This window comes from Papio anubis, chromosome 9 (genome assembly GCF_008728515.1).
Source record: "Papio anubis isolate 15944 chromosome 9, Panubis1.0, whole genome shotgun sequence".
NCBI classification, from domain to species: Eukaryota; Metazoa; Chordata; class Mammalia; order Primates; family Cercopithecidae; genus Papio; species Papio anubis.
In genome coordinates, this window is record NC_044984.1 from 110,672,005 (window position 1) to 110,693,560 (window position 21,556).

General features: G+C 46.1%; 1 long non-coding RNA gene across 1 annotated transcript; it reads right to left on the reverse strand.

Moving 5' to 3' along the window:
* Positions 1-11,079: 11,079 nt before the first annotated feature.
* Positions 11,080-12,798, reverse strand: LOC108581245. The gene is made up of 2 exons (XR_002515975.2): positions 12,296-12,798; positions 11,080-11,797 (listed from the first exon to the last, which is right to left on the reverse strand). It is a non-coding gene; the product is annotated as an uncharacterized LOC108581245 (long non-coding RNA).
* Between the last annotated feature and the right edge of the window lie 8,758 nt (positions 12,799-21,556).

The window sequence follows — 21,556 nt, forward strand, 5'->3', positions numbered from 1 at the left end:
TAATCTCATTCCTGGGAAGTTGTCCAAAGGAAATGATTCCATAGAAGGAAGAGCTGTATACAGAGACCTTCACTGCAGCATAGAGAGAAGGGTGTCAAAATGACTCATACGGAGGCTAGCAAACTCATGGGCCAAATTCTGCCAGAGGCCTGTTTTTGTATGGCCAGCCAGCTAAGAACGTTTTTTCTTTAAAGCCTTTTTAAAAGAATATTAACATGAACAAAAAAGTGTAAAGTATGGCCAGCAAGTTAAGAATGTTTTTTCTTTAAAGGCTTTTTAAAAGAACATGAACATGAACAAAAAAAAGTGTAAAGTTAGCTGACCTCTAGAATAAGAAAAAATTCGGTAAAGATTATAGAACAGCATAGAAAAATGTACACCGTACATCAAGCATTGCGAAATATAAAATGGAATTTCACTATGATATCAACCATTTTAAAAGATGTCCTGTGCGTATGCAGGAAGAGAAGGCGAAGATGAAATCTGTTGTTTGGGAGTGATTTGAAGTAAGTTATTACTCTTAAATTCCTTTCTTATCAGAAACAGCCCAGATGCTCACGGGTAGGGAGTTTATTTTCTAAATGTGGCGTCCTTGTGATGGAGTACTACGCAGCCATTAAAAATGATGCTTTGGGTCTGCATTTACTGAGATAGAAAGATGCTCATGACATACTGTCAAATGAAAAGGAACATTACAGAATAGCATGCTCAGTGTGTTCTCATTTATATAAATTGAATACTGATCCATTTCCTTGTGTATGCATAGAGAACAATCTAGAAGGGCAAATACCAAATATGTTTGTAGCAATTATCTCTGGGTGATGGAATTTGGGGTGAATTTTATTTTTACTATTTGAAGGTTTGTATTTTTCTCAAGGGACTACTTATTATCTTTATAATTTTAAAAAAACTTTCCTGAAAACTTAAAAATTTGACATTGGCAAGGAAGCCAAGGCTCTAGGAATTTGCTGTGCTCTCCCCTGTCTATCTTTTCACTGCCTTCACCTCAAATGCCACTGCCTCCAGCCTCTGGCTCCCAGACACAGGCCCAGGACTTGCTTTGGCTGCAAAATTTAAGGTGATGCCAAAAAACTCAGCAATCAAGATAAACATTTTAATGCCATATTTTTAAAAAATCAAAATTAATGGGAAAATCCATGATGAACAAAATATTAACATTTTTAATAAAGGCAGGATCAGTATTATGGATTTTTCCCTTTTCCTCTGTCTCCAGTATGCCTTGGCATGGCACTGTTACTGAGTCTGTCTCTGTTTAAGACATTGATGCTTGGTTCACCATGAATTTTTGGCATTAATTTTTATTTTAAAAAATATTGTAATAAAATACTACTTATCTTGATATTGAGCTTTTTGGCACTCCCTTAAATACACTAAAAAATCATTGAATTGGACCTTTTCAAGAGAAAATTATGGTCTATAAATTATACCTCTATAAAGCTGTTTAAAACTTTATTTGTGAATATGAAAATTTGAATTTTGCCTGTCGTTTTCATGTATTACAAAAAGGCGGCAAATCTGCTGCCTGTTTTTAAAATTTTTTTGAGACGGGTCATGCTCTGTTGCCCAGGCTGGAGTGCAGTGGTGTCATCACAGCTCACTGCAGCCTCGACCTCCTGGGCTTGAGCACTCCTCCCACCTCAGCCTCCCAAGTAGCTGGGACTATAGGCATGTACCAATACCCCTGGCTAATTTTTAGAAATTTTTGTAGAGTTGGGGGTCTCACTATGTTGCTAGGCTGGTCTTGAACTCCTGAGCCCAAGTCATCTTCTCACTTCAGCCTGACAAAGTGCTGGAATTGCAAGTGTGAGCCACCTTACCTGGCCTAAGTTTTAAAATTGTTTGAGGCCGGGCGCGGTGGCTCAAGCCTGTAATCCCAGCACTTTGGGAGGCCGAGACGGGCGGATCACGAGGTCAGGAGATCGAGACCATCCTGGCTAACACGGTGAAACCCCGTCTCTACTAAAAATACAAGAAAATTAGCCGGGCGAGGTGGCGGGCGCCTGTAGTCCCAGCTACTCGGGAGGCTGAGGCAGGAGAATGGCGTGAACCCGGGAGGCGGAGCTTGCAGTGAGCCGAGATCGCGCCACTGCACTCCAGCCTGGGGCACAGAGCAAGACTCCGTCTCAAAAAAAAAAAAAAAATTGTTTGAGAGACAGGGTCTTGCTATGTTGGCCAGGCTATTCTTGAACTCATGGAAGCAATCCTTTCACCTCCGCCTCCCAAAGAATTGACATTACAGGAGTGAGCCACCACACTCTGCCTGCTTGCATGTTTTGTATAGCACACGAGTTAAGAATGATTTTTAAACTTCTAAATGGTAGGGGAAAAAATCAAAAGAAGAATGATATTTTGTGATACATAAAAATGACACAAAATTTAAATTACAGCTGACCCCTGAGTTAAAATATGGGAAATAACACAGAACCTGACTTACATCAATTTAGGCTTACAAAGGAGTCAACTGGCCTCTTGAGGCTGTTTCTCCGAGACAGGATAGGCGAATACCCAGCACTTGGGGTTGTTTTGAGGAAATGAGGGCTGAGCACCTGCACAGAAGCCTCTACCTTTGCAGGGTTGACCTTTCCAGGAGCAGAGGAGCCAAGCTACCACCCAGGCAGCCTGCTCTGGAAGCACAGGCGTCACTGAACCAGCTCCAATCACCAGTTCTCTTCCTATATATCTTTGGTCTCTTTCTGCCACAGATATTCCCCACTTCTTGCTCATATTTTTCAGCAGAGTTTTTAATTACTGTCCAAGCAGCCACCACCTAGGAGTTTATCTGCTTCATTACTGTGTGACAGGGCTGTAAAACTGCAGATAACCCTGGCTCTCCAGGCAGGAGGGCCGCTGCCTTATCAGACACCATCTACAATAATTAACCATGCGGGGAAATAAAAACAAATATTAGACAACAGATGCTTCATCTGTGACCAAAAGCCCCTGACTCAACGAAAGCCAACTGGGCTCTGCCTCGATGGCTCTCACTGAAGTGTTCCTGAAAATCTCCACCCTCAGAGCTCCTGTTTCACCCACCTGTTCCCTCTGAGTAGCAACCCCCTCACATCACCGGTCTTCCAGCTTTCATCATTTGCCCTCACTCACTTTAATTTTTTTCTTTTTTTTTTTTTTTAAGAGACAGGGCCTGGTTTTGTAACCCAGGCTGGAGTGCAGTGGCCCAATCATGGCTCACTGCAGCCTTGACCTCCTGGGCTCAAGCAATTCTTCCACCTCAGCCTCCTGAGTAGCTGGGACTACAGGCATGTGCCATCACACCCAGCTAATAAAAAAAAAAACAACAACAAAACTGTAGATCAGGCGCAGTGGCTCACGCCTATAATCCCAGCACTTTGGGTGGATGAGGTGAGCAGATTACCTGAGTTCAGGAGTTCGAGACCAGTCTGGCCAACATGGTGAAACGCTGTCTCTACTAAAAATCCAAAAATTAGCCAGGCGTGGTGGTGGGTGCCTATAGTTCCAGCTACTCGGGAGGCTGAGGCACGAGAATCAGTTGAACCCGAGAGGCAGAGGTTGCAATAAGCCAAGATCACGCCACTGCACTCCAGCCTGGGAGACAGAGTGAGACTGTGTCTCAAAAAAAAAAAAAAAAGATTGTAGAGATGAGGTCTCACTGTGTTGCCCAGGCTGATCTTGAATTCCTGGTCTCAAGTGATCCTTCTGCCTGGGCCTCCCAAAGCTCTGGGATTATAGGCATGAGCCACCACGCCCAGCCTCCAAGCTCATCTTTGAACACTTTTTTCTTATCCCTCCCTGTCTTCTGTAGTCTAAGTCTTTCATGGCCCCCAGTCCTTCCACTTCACTCGGTTGTGTCAGACCACCAGAAGGCAAAATGCCTTCCTTGATCATAGGCTGGTTGGAGGATTAAACAAGGTAAAGTACATGAGGGATCCAGCTTGGTGCCTGACCCAAGGTGGGTGCTTGGTCAATAACTCTTAGTACCCTGTCAATAGATGTCTTAAATAGCAATGCCAAGTATTTGCAGGCGTGTCATAATTCCCAGGAGTGCAGACTATCTACAGGTCAAATGTTGTTACGCAAAATGCAATGATCATCTTACCTTACCAAAATGGTTCATAATCAACTTACTCATCCATTCATGCAACAGTGAGGGGGCTGGGTGCGGTGGCTCTTGACTGTCATCCCAGCAACTCAGGAGGCTGAGGTGAGACCAGAGGATCATTTGAGACCAGAAGTTGGAGGCTGCAGTGAGCTGTGATGGTGCCATTGCACTCCAGCCTGGGTGACCAAGGAAAAGCCTGACTCTAAAAATAAATATGTAAAATAAAATAGAGTTAAAAACATAAATAACAGCAAGGAGCTTGTGTATCACATTAAGTAATTTGGACACTTCTGTAGGCATTGGAGGCATTGATGTCTTACAGTAATTTACAGAAATAGACTTACTGAAACCATGTAACTGAACATCTGCTGAGCTCCAAGCATCGTTCTAGACAGTGGGGATTAAGCAGACAACAAGAGTAACATGGTTCCTGTCCTTAGGGAGCTTAATAAAATTTAGAGGGGAAGGCTGGGCATGGTGGCCTGTAATTCCAGCACTTTGGGAGGCCAAGACAGGCAGATCACCTGAGGTCAGGAGTTGAAGACCAGCCTGGCCAACATGGCGAAACCCTGTTGCTACCGAAAATACAAAAATTAGCCAGGCGTGCTGGTGGGTACCTGTAATCCCAGCTACTCTGGAGGCTGAGGCAGGAGAATCGTTTGAACCTGAGAGGTGGATGTTGCAGTGAGCAGAGATCGCGCCACTGCACTCCAGCCTGGGTGACAGAGTGTGACTGCATCACACACACACACACACAAAACGGTTTAGAAGGGGAGCCAGGCCCAAGATGCAGGGAACTTGCAGGAAAAATGAATCAGTCCAGGCAAAAGGTAAGCTCCTGGTTTCCTGGAGGAACAGCTTGAGCTCCCCGGCAGGATGAATGGGAGTGGCCCAATGCTGAGAGGAGTTCGGGCCTCCATATCCCAGTACAAGGGAATACCACAGATGTTCCTGGCAGTGTTTTGAACGTGCTGTTATACCAGAAGCTTGTTCTTAAACATAATTTAAAAGGCTTGCTGGGCTCCCGACTTTTTTCATAAACCCACCGTGTCTACATCGTGGAGGTTTTGAGTCTTGGCTGCGTGGAATGTGGATTCAATGAAGCAACCTGTGCTTCAGGTTCTACATCTGAAAAATGGAGACAATAAAGACAACTCCACAGGGGTGTTAACAGAATAAAACGAAACAACATACTGAAAGCATTTGGAGGCAGTAAAAGCTGGATATTGTCATGTATGTTTATCCTTGCCAAGTTGCCACCTCCTGCCTACTCCTCACCCACAGGCAAAAGGAGGTGAGATAGATGGTACATAGTCCCCAAAAAAAGAAAGTTCTTTGTTTCATCTATAGCACCACTGACTTATTAATTAATATCTTTGGAGAAGAAGCTGATGCCTGCCTTTTAGCTGTTTTGACCATTGTATAGACCTTGTTAGTTAGTTACCTAATATTCATTCCCTCATTTGACTTTGCTAACAGAATGCAATTCTGCTTGGAGTAGCAATGTGCCAGCCTCGGCGGTTGGATCAAGATGAATTTAAGCAACCTGGCCATGTGACCCAGTTTTGGCCAATGAGATCTATGCAGAAAGCCTCTGCTTTTTTGACAAATGAGTTCACAGCTGGCGTTGTCTCTGCCACCCTCTTACTGCCTTGAGTTGGGAAGGTGGAGCTGTGGCAGCCACTGTGTGATCATGAGCAAATGGTGAAATCTGAGACAGTGGTCCTGATGTGACTGGGCCACTCAACCAATACCACGATTTCTGTTTCGAGAGAAGATAGATCCTTAGCTGTTTAGCCACTGTAATGGTTTTGGTTATGACAGTCAAATGTAATCCTGACTGGTTGAGCAGGGTTGATCACAGATCGTTCAGAGTCATGAGCACCAAACAAGGCATCAAGTCGTGGGTATCTGGAGTCTAGAGTCAGGTTACCAGGCAGGCTCAGGAACTTAGAACCCAAGTCCTCGCAGTGAGGCAAGGACTGGAATACAGGGGTGCTGAGCCCCATTGCACAGCCAGAAACATGGTAGATGAGTTTGGAGGAGGAGGAGGAAGTGCCTCCATCTAACCTGATAGGCTGGGGCATGCTGGGGACAGAGGCATGGGTCTCTAGCGGGACAAGAAGGGCTCAAACTCCCTGACACCTGATTGGATCTGGGGTTTTCACTCCACTGCATGTCCTGCCCACTTTTTTCCTTGACAGATCTAGTGTCTTGTTCCTCTGATTCTTTCTCATGAGGCCTTGTTTTTACAACCTCCCTTGGTCCACTTGCGGCTCAGAGTAGACAGCTGAGAGGGCACCAAGCTTAAAACTCCAAGGGGCTGTAGCCCCTCCTCCCTGGCCACCCTCTCCGTGCATAAACATTTGCTGAGCGGGTGACTGAATGCACGAACGAGCATATCCTGCAGATTCCACCCTCTCACTATCTGTGCTAATCCATAATAATTTCTATTTGACTTTGGAATGCATTATGTAATTTGAATTCTGCAAATTTACCTTCCTAATTATGTTCTTCTTTGACTAACACAGAACTTAATTTGCACAGATTGAGTGATGGTGGGGGGAGGTTTGCTAGGTGTTGGGATCATTAGGTGGCTAATCCATACATTGGCAGTCAAGAGTTGTCTATATTGGGAAGGTCAACTAGACTGATACTTGAAGCAGGGGTGGCGCGTGTGTGTATGTGTGGGCCTGGCATCTTGCTTCTGCATTAGCCAATCTGTGGAAACTGAGTCCCATAAAAACCCTGCCTGCCAGCTTGGTCTTGGCTTAGGCTTTCTGGTCTCTCCTGCCACTGTTCTGAGAGTGACATGGTAGTCCATGGCTTCAAAGGCCCAGCATTGAATTAGATTTACGGCCGGGCGCAGTGGCTCACGCCTGTAATCCCAGCACTTTGGGAGGCCAAGGCGGGCAGATCACAAGGTCAGGAGATCGAGACCATGGTGAAACCCCGTCTCTACTAAAAATAGAAAAAATTAGCCGGGCGCAGTGGCGGGCGCCTGTAGTCCCAGCTACTCGGGAGGCTGAGGCAAGAGAATGGCGTGAACCCGGGAGGCGGAGCTTGCAGTGAGCCGAGATTGTGCCACTGCACTCCAGCCTGGGCGACAGAGCAAGACTCCGTCTCAAAAAAAAAAAAAAAAAAAAAATAGATTTACACCTGGCCTTGCTCAGACTTCAGGACCTCAATGCTAGCAACTAGGTTCCCAGGTGAGTATCCTGGGTACAGGGATACTGCATTTTCCCTCCACTTGCCCAGTGCATAAAAGAGTGAATGAATGGTTGGATGGATGGCTGGCTGGATGGGTGGATGGATGGGTGGACGAACTCTTTATATAACAGGTTCCCAGTCTCAAATCTCAGTTCTTTAGAAATGATTGCTGTTTATTGACTCCTCTACTGTCCACCCACCTGGATCTTCACTGACTGAACCTTCTGTTGGGGCTGGGTCTGAAGCTCAACAGGACCTTGATTAACGGGCTCTACTTTGCCCTGGAAAGGATCCCAAGCTCCCAATCTGGTTGGAGATTTTTGGCCCTACGTGCCAGGGCCTGGAATGGCTGGTTCCTGGTCTTGTTCTAATGTTTAGATGTCGATGGGGCCTGGCCTGACCACGTGCCTTTAAGCTGGCAGGTCTCACCCCAGCTGCACAGTCAGCATTCAGTACAAATGAACCACTGGAACTCAACTCATTCATAGTCTTTGCCCTGAACCATTCGCTTTGACGTAGCTAGCTTGGCTTTTGTTCCTACTGTCTTCTAGGTATCTTGGCTCCCACCCCTATATTAACCGTCAGACTGATTTATGATTCCACGCCATTGGCTGTGATCTCATGGTTCCCTCCTGGACAATGGGTCACAACTCACTTCCTAACGCACAATCGTGTCACTGGGCTCTGCCTTTGCTCCTCGATGATGGTTCACTCCAATTTCTCTGAGTACATCACCCATAGCTGCTTTTGATTAACATTGGCCAAATCCAGGACCCTATATCCACGGCATCTTCTAGCCTTCTCTCTCCTGGGTCTATCTGGCCTCAGGAAATAGAGCAGGATGTTCATACCGATGAATTGACTTGGAACCTTAACACCAGGTTCCCCTGATCTCTCTTGGCAACTGTTATTCATCAAACATTGATTAAATGCTGACTACATGTCCAGCGCTGTGCTGGGCACTAGGGATTTAATGGTGACCTGAACATAAGCAGTCATTACACTGAACCCCATTGGAGAGGCGCACATGTAAACAGCAAGTGCAGTGTAGCAAGTTAAAGCCAGAACAGAAGTACCTGAGCTCTATGAACCAGCACAGCAGCTCCCAGCAAGGCAGAGTCAGAAACGGAATAAGGAAGATGAAATTGATGCCAGATACCTAATGGTTTCCGACTAGAAGGCCTAGGGAATTGTCACTGAGTTTCCTCTTGGGAAACCAGACCCACTTCCTCCTCTGGGTGGGGGGTCGGGGGTTGGCGGGGGGCTGTGGGGGAAGAGGCACTGATAGCCCAGGTCTTCCCCTGTCTTTACCAACCATAAGTGCCACATGAGCTGAGCTGATAATGAACTATGGACGGCCAGCCAGGCACTCTCCGCAGCTACCTGGGCACAGAGGAAGACCGTACCAAGCCTTACCATCTGAAAGGAGAAGGATTGCTCCAAGGTGAATGCGCTGTTCCTACCCCACAGGAGAGTTGGAGGAATTGCTGAACACACTATGACTGCAAAGTCTGGCCCAAGATAATGTGGAAAGGACTTTTGAAGAACTCCCTGATTCCAAGAAAAAATTAGAAGGAAGCCGTCATCTCCATGAGATAAGGTGAAAAATCAAGACACAGATAGCTAAGAAGTCCTGGAGCAAGGCAGCGTCAGAATCAAGAGGAAAGTGGATGACACAAATTAACATGAAGGTTCGTTCCCTTCTCCTCCCCCATCACTGCTCACAGCTCACACTCAGGGCATGACACCCAGAAAAATGACCTCACCCGTTTGAACTGTGGGAGAAGAGAAAATCTAAAAGACTTTGTCATTCTGTCCAAATGATAGAATTTATTTGTTCAAAGATATTACATATACTTAAACAAATTTTTTTTTTAAGAATTTATTTGGGCAGGTTTGATGGCTCACGCCTGCAATTCCAGCACTTTGGGAGGCCGAGGCAGGCAGATCACCTGAGGTCAGAAGTTCGAGACCAGCCTGGACAACATGGTGAAACTCCGTCTCTAATAAAAATACAAAATTTGCTGGGTGTGGTGGCAGGTGCCTATAATACCAGCTACTTGGGAGACTGAGGCAGGAGAATATCTTGAACCCAGGAGGCAGAGGTTGTAGTGAACCAAGATGGTACCATTGCACTCTAGCCTGGGTGACAGAGCAAGACTCCATCTCAAAAAAAAAAAAAAAAAAGAATTTATTTGGAAAGAATTAGTTAATTACTAAGTATAATAGCAATGGAAGTAGTGTTAGAAAGTGGTGGAGGGGTCTATTTTAATGAATAGATGAGGCTTACTGGAGAAGAGAACATAATTGTTTTATGAAAATTATGCCTAATGTCCTCAAGAAAGTGCTTTTCCTTCCTCTTCCTGTCTGGATGGGCTCCCCTGTACCACACACTCGCTTTCTGGAGGTGGCATTCCCTCGGAACACGAGCTGGACAGGGCACAAGGCAAGAGACGGGCTTATCAATCAAGGAAAGTCCAAGGCTGCTTACAGTGGCTCACTCGTGTAGTCCTAGCACCTTGGGAGGCCAAGGAGGGCCGATCACTTGAGCTAAGGAGTTTAAGACCAGCCTGGCAACATGGCGAGACCCCGTCTCTACATAAAATACAAAAATTAGCTGGACATGGTGTCACGTGCCTTTAGTTCCAACTGTTCGGGAGGCTGATATGGGAATTGATTGAGCCCAGGGGGTGGAGGCTGCAGTGAGTTGTGATTGAGCCACTGCACTCCAGCCTGGGCAACAGAATGAGACTCTGTCTCCAAATAAATAAATAAAAGAAGGTCCAAAAGTACGATCTTAATGATACTTGGTATGTTGTTTATTTCTTTGTCAAAACCTTTTGTGTTAGCCATGGTTCTCCTAGAAACAGAGACTAAAAAGAAATTTAAAGCAGAAAGATTTATTAGAAGAAAGGTCTGTGAGAGAAGCAGGGAGGGAGACAGAGAAAGTGAGGAGGGCCACACAATCCCAAATGAAGGGGAGAGGAAAGGAAGTTGGGTGGGGGCCTGGAGCAGTGGCTCACACCTGTAATCCCAGCAATTTGGGAGGCCGAGGTGAGTGGATCACTTGAGGCCAAGAGTTCGAGACCAGCCTGGCCAACACGGAGAAACCCCCGTTTCTACTAAAAATACAAAAATCAGCCAGGTGTGGTGGCGCAGGTCTGTCATCCCAGCTACTTTGGAGGCTGAGGCAGGAGAATTGCTTGAACCTCGGAGACAGAGGTTGCAGTGAGCTGAGATCATGCCACTGCACTCCAGCCTGGATGTCAGAGTGAGACTGTCTAGAAAGAAGGAAAGAAAGAAAGAAAGAAAGAAAGAGAGAGAAAAAAAAGAAAGAAAGAAAGAAAGAAAGAAAGAAAGAAAGAAAGAAACAAAGAAAGAAACAAAGAAACAAAGAAAGAAAGAGGAAGGAAGGAAAGAAGGAAGGAAGGAGGGAAGGAAGGAAGGAAGGGGAGGACAAGTTGGGTGGGATCTAGTTTATGACGGGTAAAAAAAATTTTTTCTTAAAAAGAAGAAATTTGGATGGGAGTGTCCTGGACTCCCATGCAGTCTGAGGAAGGTTTGGGAAGGCTCTTGGAGAATTCTCAAGCTCAAGTCATCATCGGAGGAGCCCTGCACCTCCCATGAACAGGCTGCCTTAGTGTCTCTGAGGTGTTCAGTTGATGGCTGAGAGCTGCAGAATTGGGATGGCAGAGCCAGCATCTGGGGCCCTTGGTCTACTATAGGCTGTATTACTCAGGGTTCTCCAGAGAAACAGAACCAATAGGGAATGTGTAGACATAGAGAAAGATATTTATTATGGGGGATTGGCTCACACAATGATGAAGACTGAGAAGTCCCACAGTCTGCCATCTGCAAGCTGAAGACCCAGGAAAACAGGTGGTATAGTTCCAGTCCAACGAAGCCCGGAGGCCTGAGAACCAGGGAAACCAATGGCATAGGTCCCAGTCTGAATCCTAAGTCCCCCAAACCAGGAGTGCTGATGCCTGAGGGCAAGAGATGATGCTCCAGCTCAAGCAGAGACAGCGAATTCACGCTTCCTAAACCTTTTTGTTCCATTTGGGCTCTCAATGGATGGCATGATGCTCACCTGGATTGGTGAAGGCAAACATTATTCAGATTCAAATGCTAATCTCTTCTGGAAATACCCTCATGGACATACCTAGAAATAATGTTTTACCAGCCATCTGGGCATCCCTTAACCTAGTCCAGTAGACACATAAAATTAATCATCACACATGGAATTCTAATCACTCCACATCTCTTCATAGTGATGGTGGCTCCAGTTTCCAGTCCAAATAAGTGTACATGCTAGAAGGTTTCTGCACAGCTTTTGGGTGTGGTAGGCAATCGAAGAGATCAAGTTTGCATGCTGGAATATTTCAGTTGCTGAGATATTTCAATGGTTTGTGAAGACCATGGGGAAATAAACATTTAAAATTAAAAGTGACTTGGAAAATCAAGGCAGAGTTTCTCAGCAGTAGTCCCCTGTTGACAGAAATATTTGGGACACTTGTTACAATTTCTTTATTTCTGCCCAGACTTATTTAATCAAACCTTGGAGGTGAGAACCAGAGCTCTAATACACACCAATGCTATATTTATAGTTAGCATCAAAGTAAAGGGAAGTTTGAGGTGATTTACACCAAATCCAAACTCAATGATATCCGAGTAAGTGAAATTTGACTCTATTTTAATATTGCAATCTCCCTACATTTTTCTTGCCACTGATAGCTACATCTACCCTTTTGCTTTAAATTCCTTCTATTTTCCAATCCCTTCTGTCAGACACCGAAAAAAAAAATGGTTACAATATTCTTAGAAAACTGTGCTTCAGAGAAAGCAGTGAGGTTACTCAATTGTTTCTCCTCTGTTAATTTGAGAATCTTAAATTATGCATGTTATTTTGCACACATTTGCATGTTCAATTCACATGCCTGAGTTATTCGTCTACAAGATAAAACCAAGCATAGTAATTCAAGTAACCTGTGTCTGATTTCTCTTCACCCAAATTTCAGGGCTAATCGAGTTGCAGTTAAAGAATGGATAATTAAATCACTTGGGAAGTGCAGGGGAGTGCTGGTGGATAGGAAAGATGGGGTTACTGAGCCAACTCCTGCCTCCATCCCGTCTGGATTGCCAATCCTTTCTCCTTCCATGCCCTGCTGGATTTCATAACCTCCACGAGGCCCCTTTCCCAGAACGGACTCACTGTCCTGGTTACAACCCTTAAATGTAGCTGGGCAGGAAGGCCAGGAGTGGAGTTTGTCCTCTGCCTGGGGTGGATAACCTTGAACATAAAGAAACCACCACAATACAAATGGCCCTGAAATCTGAACCAATGCCACCGCAATATGCAGATGAGAAAGTCAGAACCATTCATCCATTGGCTGACTGCCGGCCTGACGTCACAATGGCCCAGCCCAGCGTGGCCAGAAGTGCTGTGGGCAAGTTTCTGGACAAGTTGAAAGGCTTGTGTGTGTGGGTGCGTGGGGTGTGTGTGTGTGGTGGCGGGGGAGGGGTCTTTTTTTTTTTTTTTTTTAATCAGCTGGTGCTGGTTTCCTGCATTTCCTGTGTTAGAGAGGGGAAAAAGGTGTTTTTGTACAGCAAGAACTGATGAACTCAGGGCTGAAGGGCATTTTGTTCTCTGTGGCAGCTCTATCCCTTTCCTTAGAGGAGATCTATGTTAGAAACAAAAATGTCATAGGGGAAGGCTGTGAATTCTAAATGAACTGTGGGGACCTCACGAACCTCTTCAGCTTAGTGGTTTCCAGGAAGCCCCAGGCTGAGCCAAACTTTGTGACTTAGCTGGTGTGAGTCTTTGGCTGTGATCTTGACCACAAACGTCAAGATATGCAGGCATGGGAGGCTGGGGGCCTTTTTTATTTTTCTCTACTTCACTTTGCCAGGTTCAAGGCAAAGACAGAATCCAGTCCTCTGATTTGTGAACTTCTGACGATCCCTCGCCCTCAAAGTATTGCTGGTGTTCTTTCTCTTTCTCCTACCTTCCTTTCTTTCTTTCCTTCCTTCCACCTTCCTTCCTTCCTTCCTTCCTTCCTTCCCTGCCTTCCCTCCCTCCCTCCTCCTTCCTTCCTTCCTTCTCTTTTTTTCTTGGAGTCTCATCCTTAAGCTAAGGTGCAGTGGCCGAGATCTCTATCACTACAAGCTCCACCTCCCGGGTTCCTTCCCTTCTCCTGCCTCAGCTTTCCCGTGCTTTCGACTACAGGCGCCCACTCCTGCAGCCAGCTAATTTTTTTTTTTTTTCGTATTTTTGAAGACACGGGGTTTTACCGTGTTAAGCAGGTGGTCTCAATCTCCTGGCCTCGTGATCCGCCCACCTCGGCCTCCCAAAGTGCTGGGATTACAGGCGTGAGCCACCGCGCCCGGTCTTTTCTTTCTCTCTCGCTCTCGCTCTCCCTCCCTCTCTTCCTTCCTTCCTTCCTTTCTTTTTTCTCCTGACAGAGTCTTGCTTTATCACCCAGGCTGGAGTGCAGTGGCACAATGTCAGCTCACTGCAACCTCCACCTCCCAGGTTCAAGCCATTCTCCTGCCTCAGTCTTCCAAGTAGCTGGAATTACAGGTACCCGCCATCATGCCTGGCTAATTTTTGTATTTTTAGTAGAGATGGGATTTCACTATGTTGGCCAGGCTGGTCTCAAACTCCTGACCTCAAGTGATCCACCCACCTTGGCCTCCCAGAGTGCTGGGATTACAGGTGTGAGCCATCGCACCCTACCTAGAGAGAGAGAGATTTCTTATGATGTTATTTGAGCACCTGGATCCAGCTGGACCTGAAACACAACTCCTGCACATTTTTGTTAATGGAGCCAATACATTTACATTTTGATGTAAATTGGATTGAGCTGAATTTCTGTAAAGTCAGTAAAAGAGTTCTCGCTCATACCTCCAACTTCCCCTGGGCCCCTCACTGTGTGGTTTCTTACTAGTTTCTTCTGCTTCTGTCATAGTTGGTGGGGGAGGGAAAGAGTCTATGTGATGACATGTGGGTGATAGATAGGGGAGTTGAGTCATGGTGGAGTACAGCCCAGGGATCAACCTAAGGAGACTGGGATCAGATAGGACTGGGCAACGAATATCCTCTTTTGAGCCTCAGTGCTCCCATCTGTAACATGGGAAGAGAGACAGTCCTTCCCTCTTGGGGTTGTCTGCAGGTGGGATGTAGTGTCTGGGGCATAATAAGTGCTCAAGAAAAAGTGGCTAGTAGATAGTCCTAGATGGGGTCTTCTCCAGGCCTCCGGTGCGATATAGGGACAATGGAGGGGAAGGGAAGGTTTTTAAAACCTTCCCTGGGGTTTGTAACCAACAACTCTGGGCCTCTGTTGTCACTGCCAACCACAAGCACCTGCTGAGCAAACGGCATGCACCTGTCACCCGTCACTCCGAGAAGGGGCTCCAATCCAGCCAGAGCAGGCGGCCTCTATTCTAGGCCAGATCCTGGCTGTGTGCAGCGTCTGTGAGCTCGCCCACCTGTTCTGAAACCCAGCTGGGCTCCAGTCTCTGCCTGTCCCACCTCCCACCCCCAGCTTCCTTCCTGGAGCAAACGTTGATCCGACGCTTTTCATGTCCCAGGGACTGTGCTAGGAACCACAGGGATGCAAGGGCAGAAACCCAAGTTAGCGAGTTTCATACTTTGTGCCATGCTGTGTGCCCAGGGTAGGCATTGCATATGCTTGTCTCAGCCACACAAAGCCTGAGAGGTGTGCTAAACACACCCGTTTTATAGAGGCTCAGACTGAAAGCACTGCTTGGTGAAGGTGGTGGAGTTGATACAAACACTGTGTTTCTTTTCTTTTCTTTTTTCTTTTTCGAGACAAGGTCTTGCTCTGTTGCCCAGGGTGGAATGCAGTAGTGTGATCTAGGCTCACTGCAACCTCAAATTCCTGGGTTCAAGTGATTGTCCTGCCTCAGCCTCCTGAGTACCTGGAACTACAGGTATGTGGCACCACACTCGGTTGATTTTTAAATTTTTGGAGATGGGGTCTCATTAGGTTGCCCAGGCTGGTCTCAAACTCCAGGCCTCAAGCAATTATCCCACCTCTGCCTTCCAAAAAGCTAGGATTACAGGCGTGAGCCACCGTGCCTGGCCTTGTGTGTTTCTTCAAAGCCCATACTCTTTAATATGCTGCCTGTTACAATAAAGATTACATTGTGAAATGCTGTTACATTTAAAAACCTAGTGCGTAGCTGCCTGAGGTGACTCATGCCTGTAATCTCAGCTATTTGGGAGGTTGAGGTGGGAAGATTGCTTGAGCCCAGGAGTTCGAGGCTGCAATGAGCTATAATTGAGCCACTGCACTCCAACCTGGGTGACAGAGTTAGGCCTTGATTAAAAAAAAACAAAAAAACAACATAGTGCCTAGTACATAGTAAGTGCCAATAAATAGTAGATATAAATCGTACTTGGATTCTAGCTCTCACATAGCCACGGTATGTAGAGTAGGGAGTATGTAGATGTTAATACATCTACATGGTATATAGATACATTAACAACTGACTCAAAAACAGAAGGCAGGGCTGGGTGCGGTGGCTCACACCTGTAAGCCCAGCACTTTGGGATGCAGAGGCGGGCGAATCTTGAGGTCAGGAGATCAAGACCATCCTGGCTAACACGGTGAAACACTGTCTCTACTAAAAATACAAAAAATTAGCTGGGCGTGGTGGTGGGCACCTGTAGTCCCAGCTACTCGGGAGGCTGAGGCAGGAGAATGGCGTGAACCTAGGAGGCGGAGCTTGCAGTGAGCTGAGATCGTGCCACTGCACTCCAGCCTGGGCAAAAGAGCAAGACTCCATCTCAAAAAAAAAAAAAAAAAAAAAAAAAAGAAAGCAGAAAGCAGAGCTGTGCCATAGACATAGACTGTGTGAACCACATATGTAATGAAACATTTTCTAGTAGCCACATTAAAAAGAAACAGGTGAAATTAATTCTTACATTTTATTTAGCCCAATATTCCTCAAATATTATAATGCTAACATGTAATCAATATAAAACTGTTATTATTATTATTATTATTATTATTGAGACAGGGTCTAATTTTGTCACCCAGGCTGGAGTGCAGTGGTGTAATCACAGCTCACTGCAGCCTTGACCTCCTGGGCACAGTCCTCCCACATCAGCCTCCTGAGTAGCTGGGACTACAAGAATGCGTTACCATGCTCAGCTAATTTCTGTGTCTTTTGTAGAGACAGGATTTTGCCATGTTGCCCAGGCTGGTCTCGAACTCCAGGGCTTAAGTGAGCTGCCTGCCTCGGCCTCCCAAAGTGCTGAGAATACAGGTGTGAGTCACCACACTTTGCATTAAAACAATTTTTTTCTGCTTTTTTGTTTTTGTTTGTTTGTTTGTTTTTGTTTTTTTGAGACAGAGAGTCTCACTCTGTTGTCCAGGCTGGAGTGCCATGACCTTGATCTTGGCTCACTGCAACCTCCACCTCCCGAGTTCAAGTGATTCTCCTGCCTCAGCCTCCTGAGTAGCTGGGATTACAGGCATGTGCCACCACACCTGGCTAATTTTTGTATTTTTAGTAGAGACAGGGTTTCACCATGTTGTCCAGGCTGGTCTCGAACTCCTGACCTCAAGTGATCTGCCTGCCTCAGCCTCCCAAAGTGCTGGGATTACAGGCGTGAGCCGCTGTGTCTGGCCAAAAAAAAGTATTATTACTATTTTATTTATTTATTTTTGAGACGGAATTTCACCTTGTTGCCCAAGCTGGAGTGCAATGGTGTGATCTCTGCTCACTGCAATCTCCGCCTCCCGGGTTCAAACGATTCTCCTGTCTCAGGCTCCAGAGTAGCTGGGATTACAGGCACGCGCCACCACACTTGGTTAATTTTTGTATTTTTAGTAGAGATGGAGTTTCATTGTATTGGTCAGGCTGGTCTCGAACTCTTGACCTCAGGTGATCCTCCCGCCTCGGCCTCCCAAAGTGCTGGGATTACAGGCGTGAGCCACTGTGCCCAGTCAAAAAAAATTATTAATAAGACATTTTACATTTTTTTTTTCCAGACGAAGTCTTTGAAATCTCTGTGTAATATAGAGCATCCCAATTCAGGTGCTAAATTTTTATCAGAAATACTTAATCTGTATTTAGATCTCATAAAATTTATGGTTGATCTCATAAAATTTATCTCATAAAATTCAAGTGTAATTTGCATACCCAAGGTGCTCCAAGCAAAGTTTTCCAATAATTGAATGCAGTATTAGTTTTATAGCTTAAATATAAAGGTAAATAAAATTAAAAATTCAGTTACACAGTCCCACTTGCCACATTTCAGTGCCCAATAGCCATATTTGGCCATGGTGTTAAGCAGGGTGGTAGAAAGGACGCCTGTGAGGTAGAGGTTTCCAGGTGCGACTTCAGGGGTTGATATTTAGTGGGGAGAAAATACATGTCAAAACACATGGACAAAAAGAGGCAAATTCTGTGGTTGCCTACCCAATATCTGTAACTCCTTTTCCTTAGCGACTCAATTTAGATTTTTGTTAGGAGTAGCAATAGACCAAATTAAAAAAAAAAAAAAAAAGAGGCCGGGCGCAGTGGCTTACGCCTGTAATCCCAGCACTCTGGGAAGCCGAGGTGAGCAGATCATCTGAGGTCAGGAGTTCAAGACCAGCCTGGCTAACATGATGAAAACCCATTTCTACTAAAAATACAAAAAATTAGGTGGGCATGGTGGCGCACGTCTGTAATCCCAGCTACTCAGGAGGCTGAGGCAGGAGAATTGCTTGAACCTGGGAGGCGGAGGTTGCAGTGAGCTGAGATCGCACCATTGCACTCCAGCTTGGGGCAACAAAAGCGAAACTCAAAAAAAAAAAAAAAAAAAAAGAAAGAAAAACCACATTTGTGAGCTTCCTTTACAGATAGTGTTCCTAAGCTATCTCTTACTAATAGTCACTGGGAAGGCTGGAAACTGTCTCATGCCTGTAATCCCAGCACTTTGGGAAGACCAAGGGAGGACAGATGACTTGAGTTCAGGAGTTTGAGACCAGCCTGGCCAACGTGGTAAAACCCCGTCTCTAGTAAAAATACAAAAATTAGCCAGGTGCAGTGGTGGGCTCCTGTAATCCCAGCTACTTGGGAGGCTGAGGCAGGAGAATTGCTTGAACCTGGAAGGTGGAGGTTGCAGTGAGTCAAGAGGGTGTCATTGCACTCAGCCTGGGCGACAGAGTGACACTCAAAAAAAAAAAAAAACTAAGTGGGAAGTAGTTGGGTGGAGCTTCCAGGAAAGCACTTTAAAGAATGGGGCTGACTCACCTGAGATACCCTTTTGCCCTCCCTTCTTCCTCCTCCTTTGTGCCTGGAATGAAGACATGATGGCTCAAGTTACAGTAGTAATTGTGTGACCTTGATCACTGAAACCATGCTCTAAGGATACCAGAGCGGAAAGTCAGAATGAACATGGGATATTGATGACCTGGGGGACATGTCAACCTGGACTTTTTTTTTTTAACCTTTACCTTGTTTAAACCACTGTTATTTCAGTTCCCTGTTACTAGAAGTTAAGCACAATTCCTAACTGATACGAAAGTGTGCAAGTGTCAAAAAAGAAGTGAATAGTTTGGTGTGACTGGTATTATATCTGATAAACCATCCTAGGAAAAGCATTTGTTTATTATTTGCTTATTGAATACTGCTTGCAGGGCTTGTAAAGTATAACGTATGTAATCAGCACCGCTTTCACATTTTATAGATAAGGAAACTGAGACAGAAGTTAAGCAACTCGGTCACGGTCCCAAAGCTAACAAGCAGCGAATGTGGCCGGGCGTGGTGGCTCACGCCTATAGTCCCAGCACTTTGGGAGGCTGAGGCAGGTGGATCACATGAGGTCAGGAGTTCGAGATCAGCCTGGCTAATATGGTAAAACCCCGTCTTTACTAAAAATACAAAAATTAGCCGGGTATGATGGCACACAACCATGGTCCCAGCTACTCGGGAGGCTAAAGCAGGAGAATCGCTTGAACCTGCAAGGCAGAGGCTGCAGTGAGCCGAGATCGTGCTACTGCACTCCAGCTTGGGCAACAGAGCGAGACTGTCTCAAAAACAAAACAAAACAAAAACAACAAAAAACCCAAGTAGTGAATGTGGGCTTCCAGTCCAGGCAGTTTGACCAAAGGGCCGCTGTCTTAAGTGGAAGTCGAGGAATTATGGCTGAATAATGTGAAGGAATTTGAACTGGGTTCAGACACGTGGACCTTGGCCTGTATGTCCCAATCTCACTTGCCTGGTGTCCTCAGGCCCCTGTGGGTTTCCAAACACCAATTTCAGCTCATCTACTTAGGTGTGCCACAGCAGTGGTACACCAGTGTGACTGCACCAATGTGACTGCAATTGTGTGTGTGCCATTGTGCGTCACACCAATGTGACCGCACTCTAGACTGTGGGCCATTGTCCTGGGATTTGCCTCCACGCCCCTTCCCCTTCATGATACACTAACTGGCCTTGTCGAGGTGGCCTGTTGGCTGCACACTGTATTCTGCACATTGCTGGAACCGATGCCAGCTCTCCTGCTTCCCCGCAAGCTGTTTGGTCCAGCAGGGAGCTTCCTCGTTTTTGCTCTAAGTGCAGTGGCTTTCCCAGGGGGGCCCGCAGCGGAAAGGACTGGAGTCGGTCTTGTCTGAGCCATTGTTCAGTTGGTGGGCATCCGTATGCCATGCTGGGCGTTCACAGCTGGCGTCTATTCTGATTGACCAGTGGCCATGCTGTGCTGGTTATTAAAGAGTTGGAATATTACCCCAGCCTGAGTTATAAACTCTGTGTCTTAGCATTTATATGATCGTGGGCAATACACTTCACTTCTTAGTTTTAATGTACTCATCTATAAAATGGGAATATAACACATCCAGGGGTTATGAAGAGCAAAATCAGAGCACGTTTGCAAAGGACTTAGCAGTGCACCTAGCTCCCTGACTGTGCTTGGTAGCTGGTAGGAACTATTATTTTGCTAGTGACATCTTGTATCTCAAGTGTGGGCAGGTCAGAGCTCTTGCTTCCTAGGTTGACTGTGAAGGGTGAGGAACAGCCTTGACATTGAAAAACCGCAGGCTATTGGCTCTAAACTTTGGTCTGGTATAATGGAAGGAACATCAGTCTTGGATTTAGGTATTCTGGGGTCTGGTTCTAACTTAGGCTGCTGATGTGCGACAGTCCCTTGGGAGCTGTGAGTGAGAGGACATGGGACAAAGTCCCATGGGGTCGGGTAGGCTGTGCAAATGGGAGAAACTGAGCAACCGGGGACTCGGGATTCAGATACTAGGAGAAGGCAGAGGCAGTGGCCATGGGACCTGCAGATGGGGAACATTCTCTTTTAGAGACGGGGTCTTGCTCTGTGGCCCGGGGTAGAGTGCAGTGGCACTATCACAGCTCACTGTAGCCTCAAGCTCCTAAGCTGAAGTGAAAGCCCAGCCAACTTTTTATTTTTAGTTTTCGTAGAGATGGGGTTTCACTATGTTGTCCAGGGTGGTCTTGAACTCCTGGGGTCAAGTGATCCTCCCATCTCAGCCTTCCAAAATACTAGGATTACAGGAGTGAGCCACTGAGCCCAGCCAAAGGGTCCTCTCTCTCTCTCTCTCTCCCTTTTTGAGATGGAGTCTTGCTCTGTCACCCAGGCTGGAGTGCAGTGGCACAATCTTGGCTCACTACAACCTCTGCTTCCCAGGCTCAAGCAATTCTCCTGCCTCAGCTTCCCCAGTAGCTGGGACCACAGATGTCTGCCCACCACACCCGGCTAATTTGGTATTACAAGTAGAGATGGGGTTTCACCATGTTGGCCAGGCTGGTCTCAAACTCCTGACCTCGTGATCCACCCACCTCAGCCTCCCAAAGTGCTGGGATTACAGGCATGAGTCACCACACCCGGCCCCCAATGGTCCTCTCTTAAAGGAGGACAGTTCTGGAAGCCTGGGGTGGCTCCTGACAACTTTGTGAAGGGGAGGGAAATAGAAATAAACATCTATTAAGTTCCTACTATGAACCAAACTCTGTCTATGTATTATCTTAATTTTTATAAAAGAGTTCAAGAAAGGTTTTTTTTTTTGAGACAGAGTCTCGCTCTGTCACTAGGCTAGAGTATAGCAGCGTGATCTCGGCTCACTGCAATCTCCACGTCCCGGGTTCAAGCAATTCTGTCTCAGACTCCCGAGTAGCTGGGATTACAGGCACACACCACCATGCCCAGCTAATTTTTGTATTTTCAGTAGAGACGAGGATTCACCATGTTGGCAAGGATGGTCT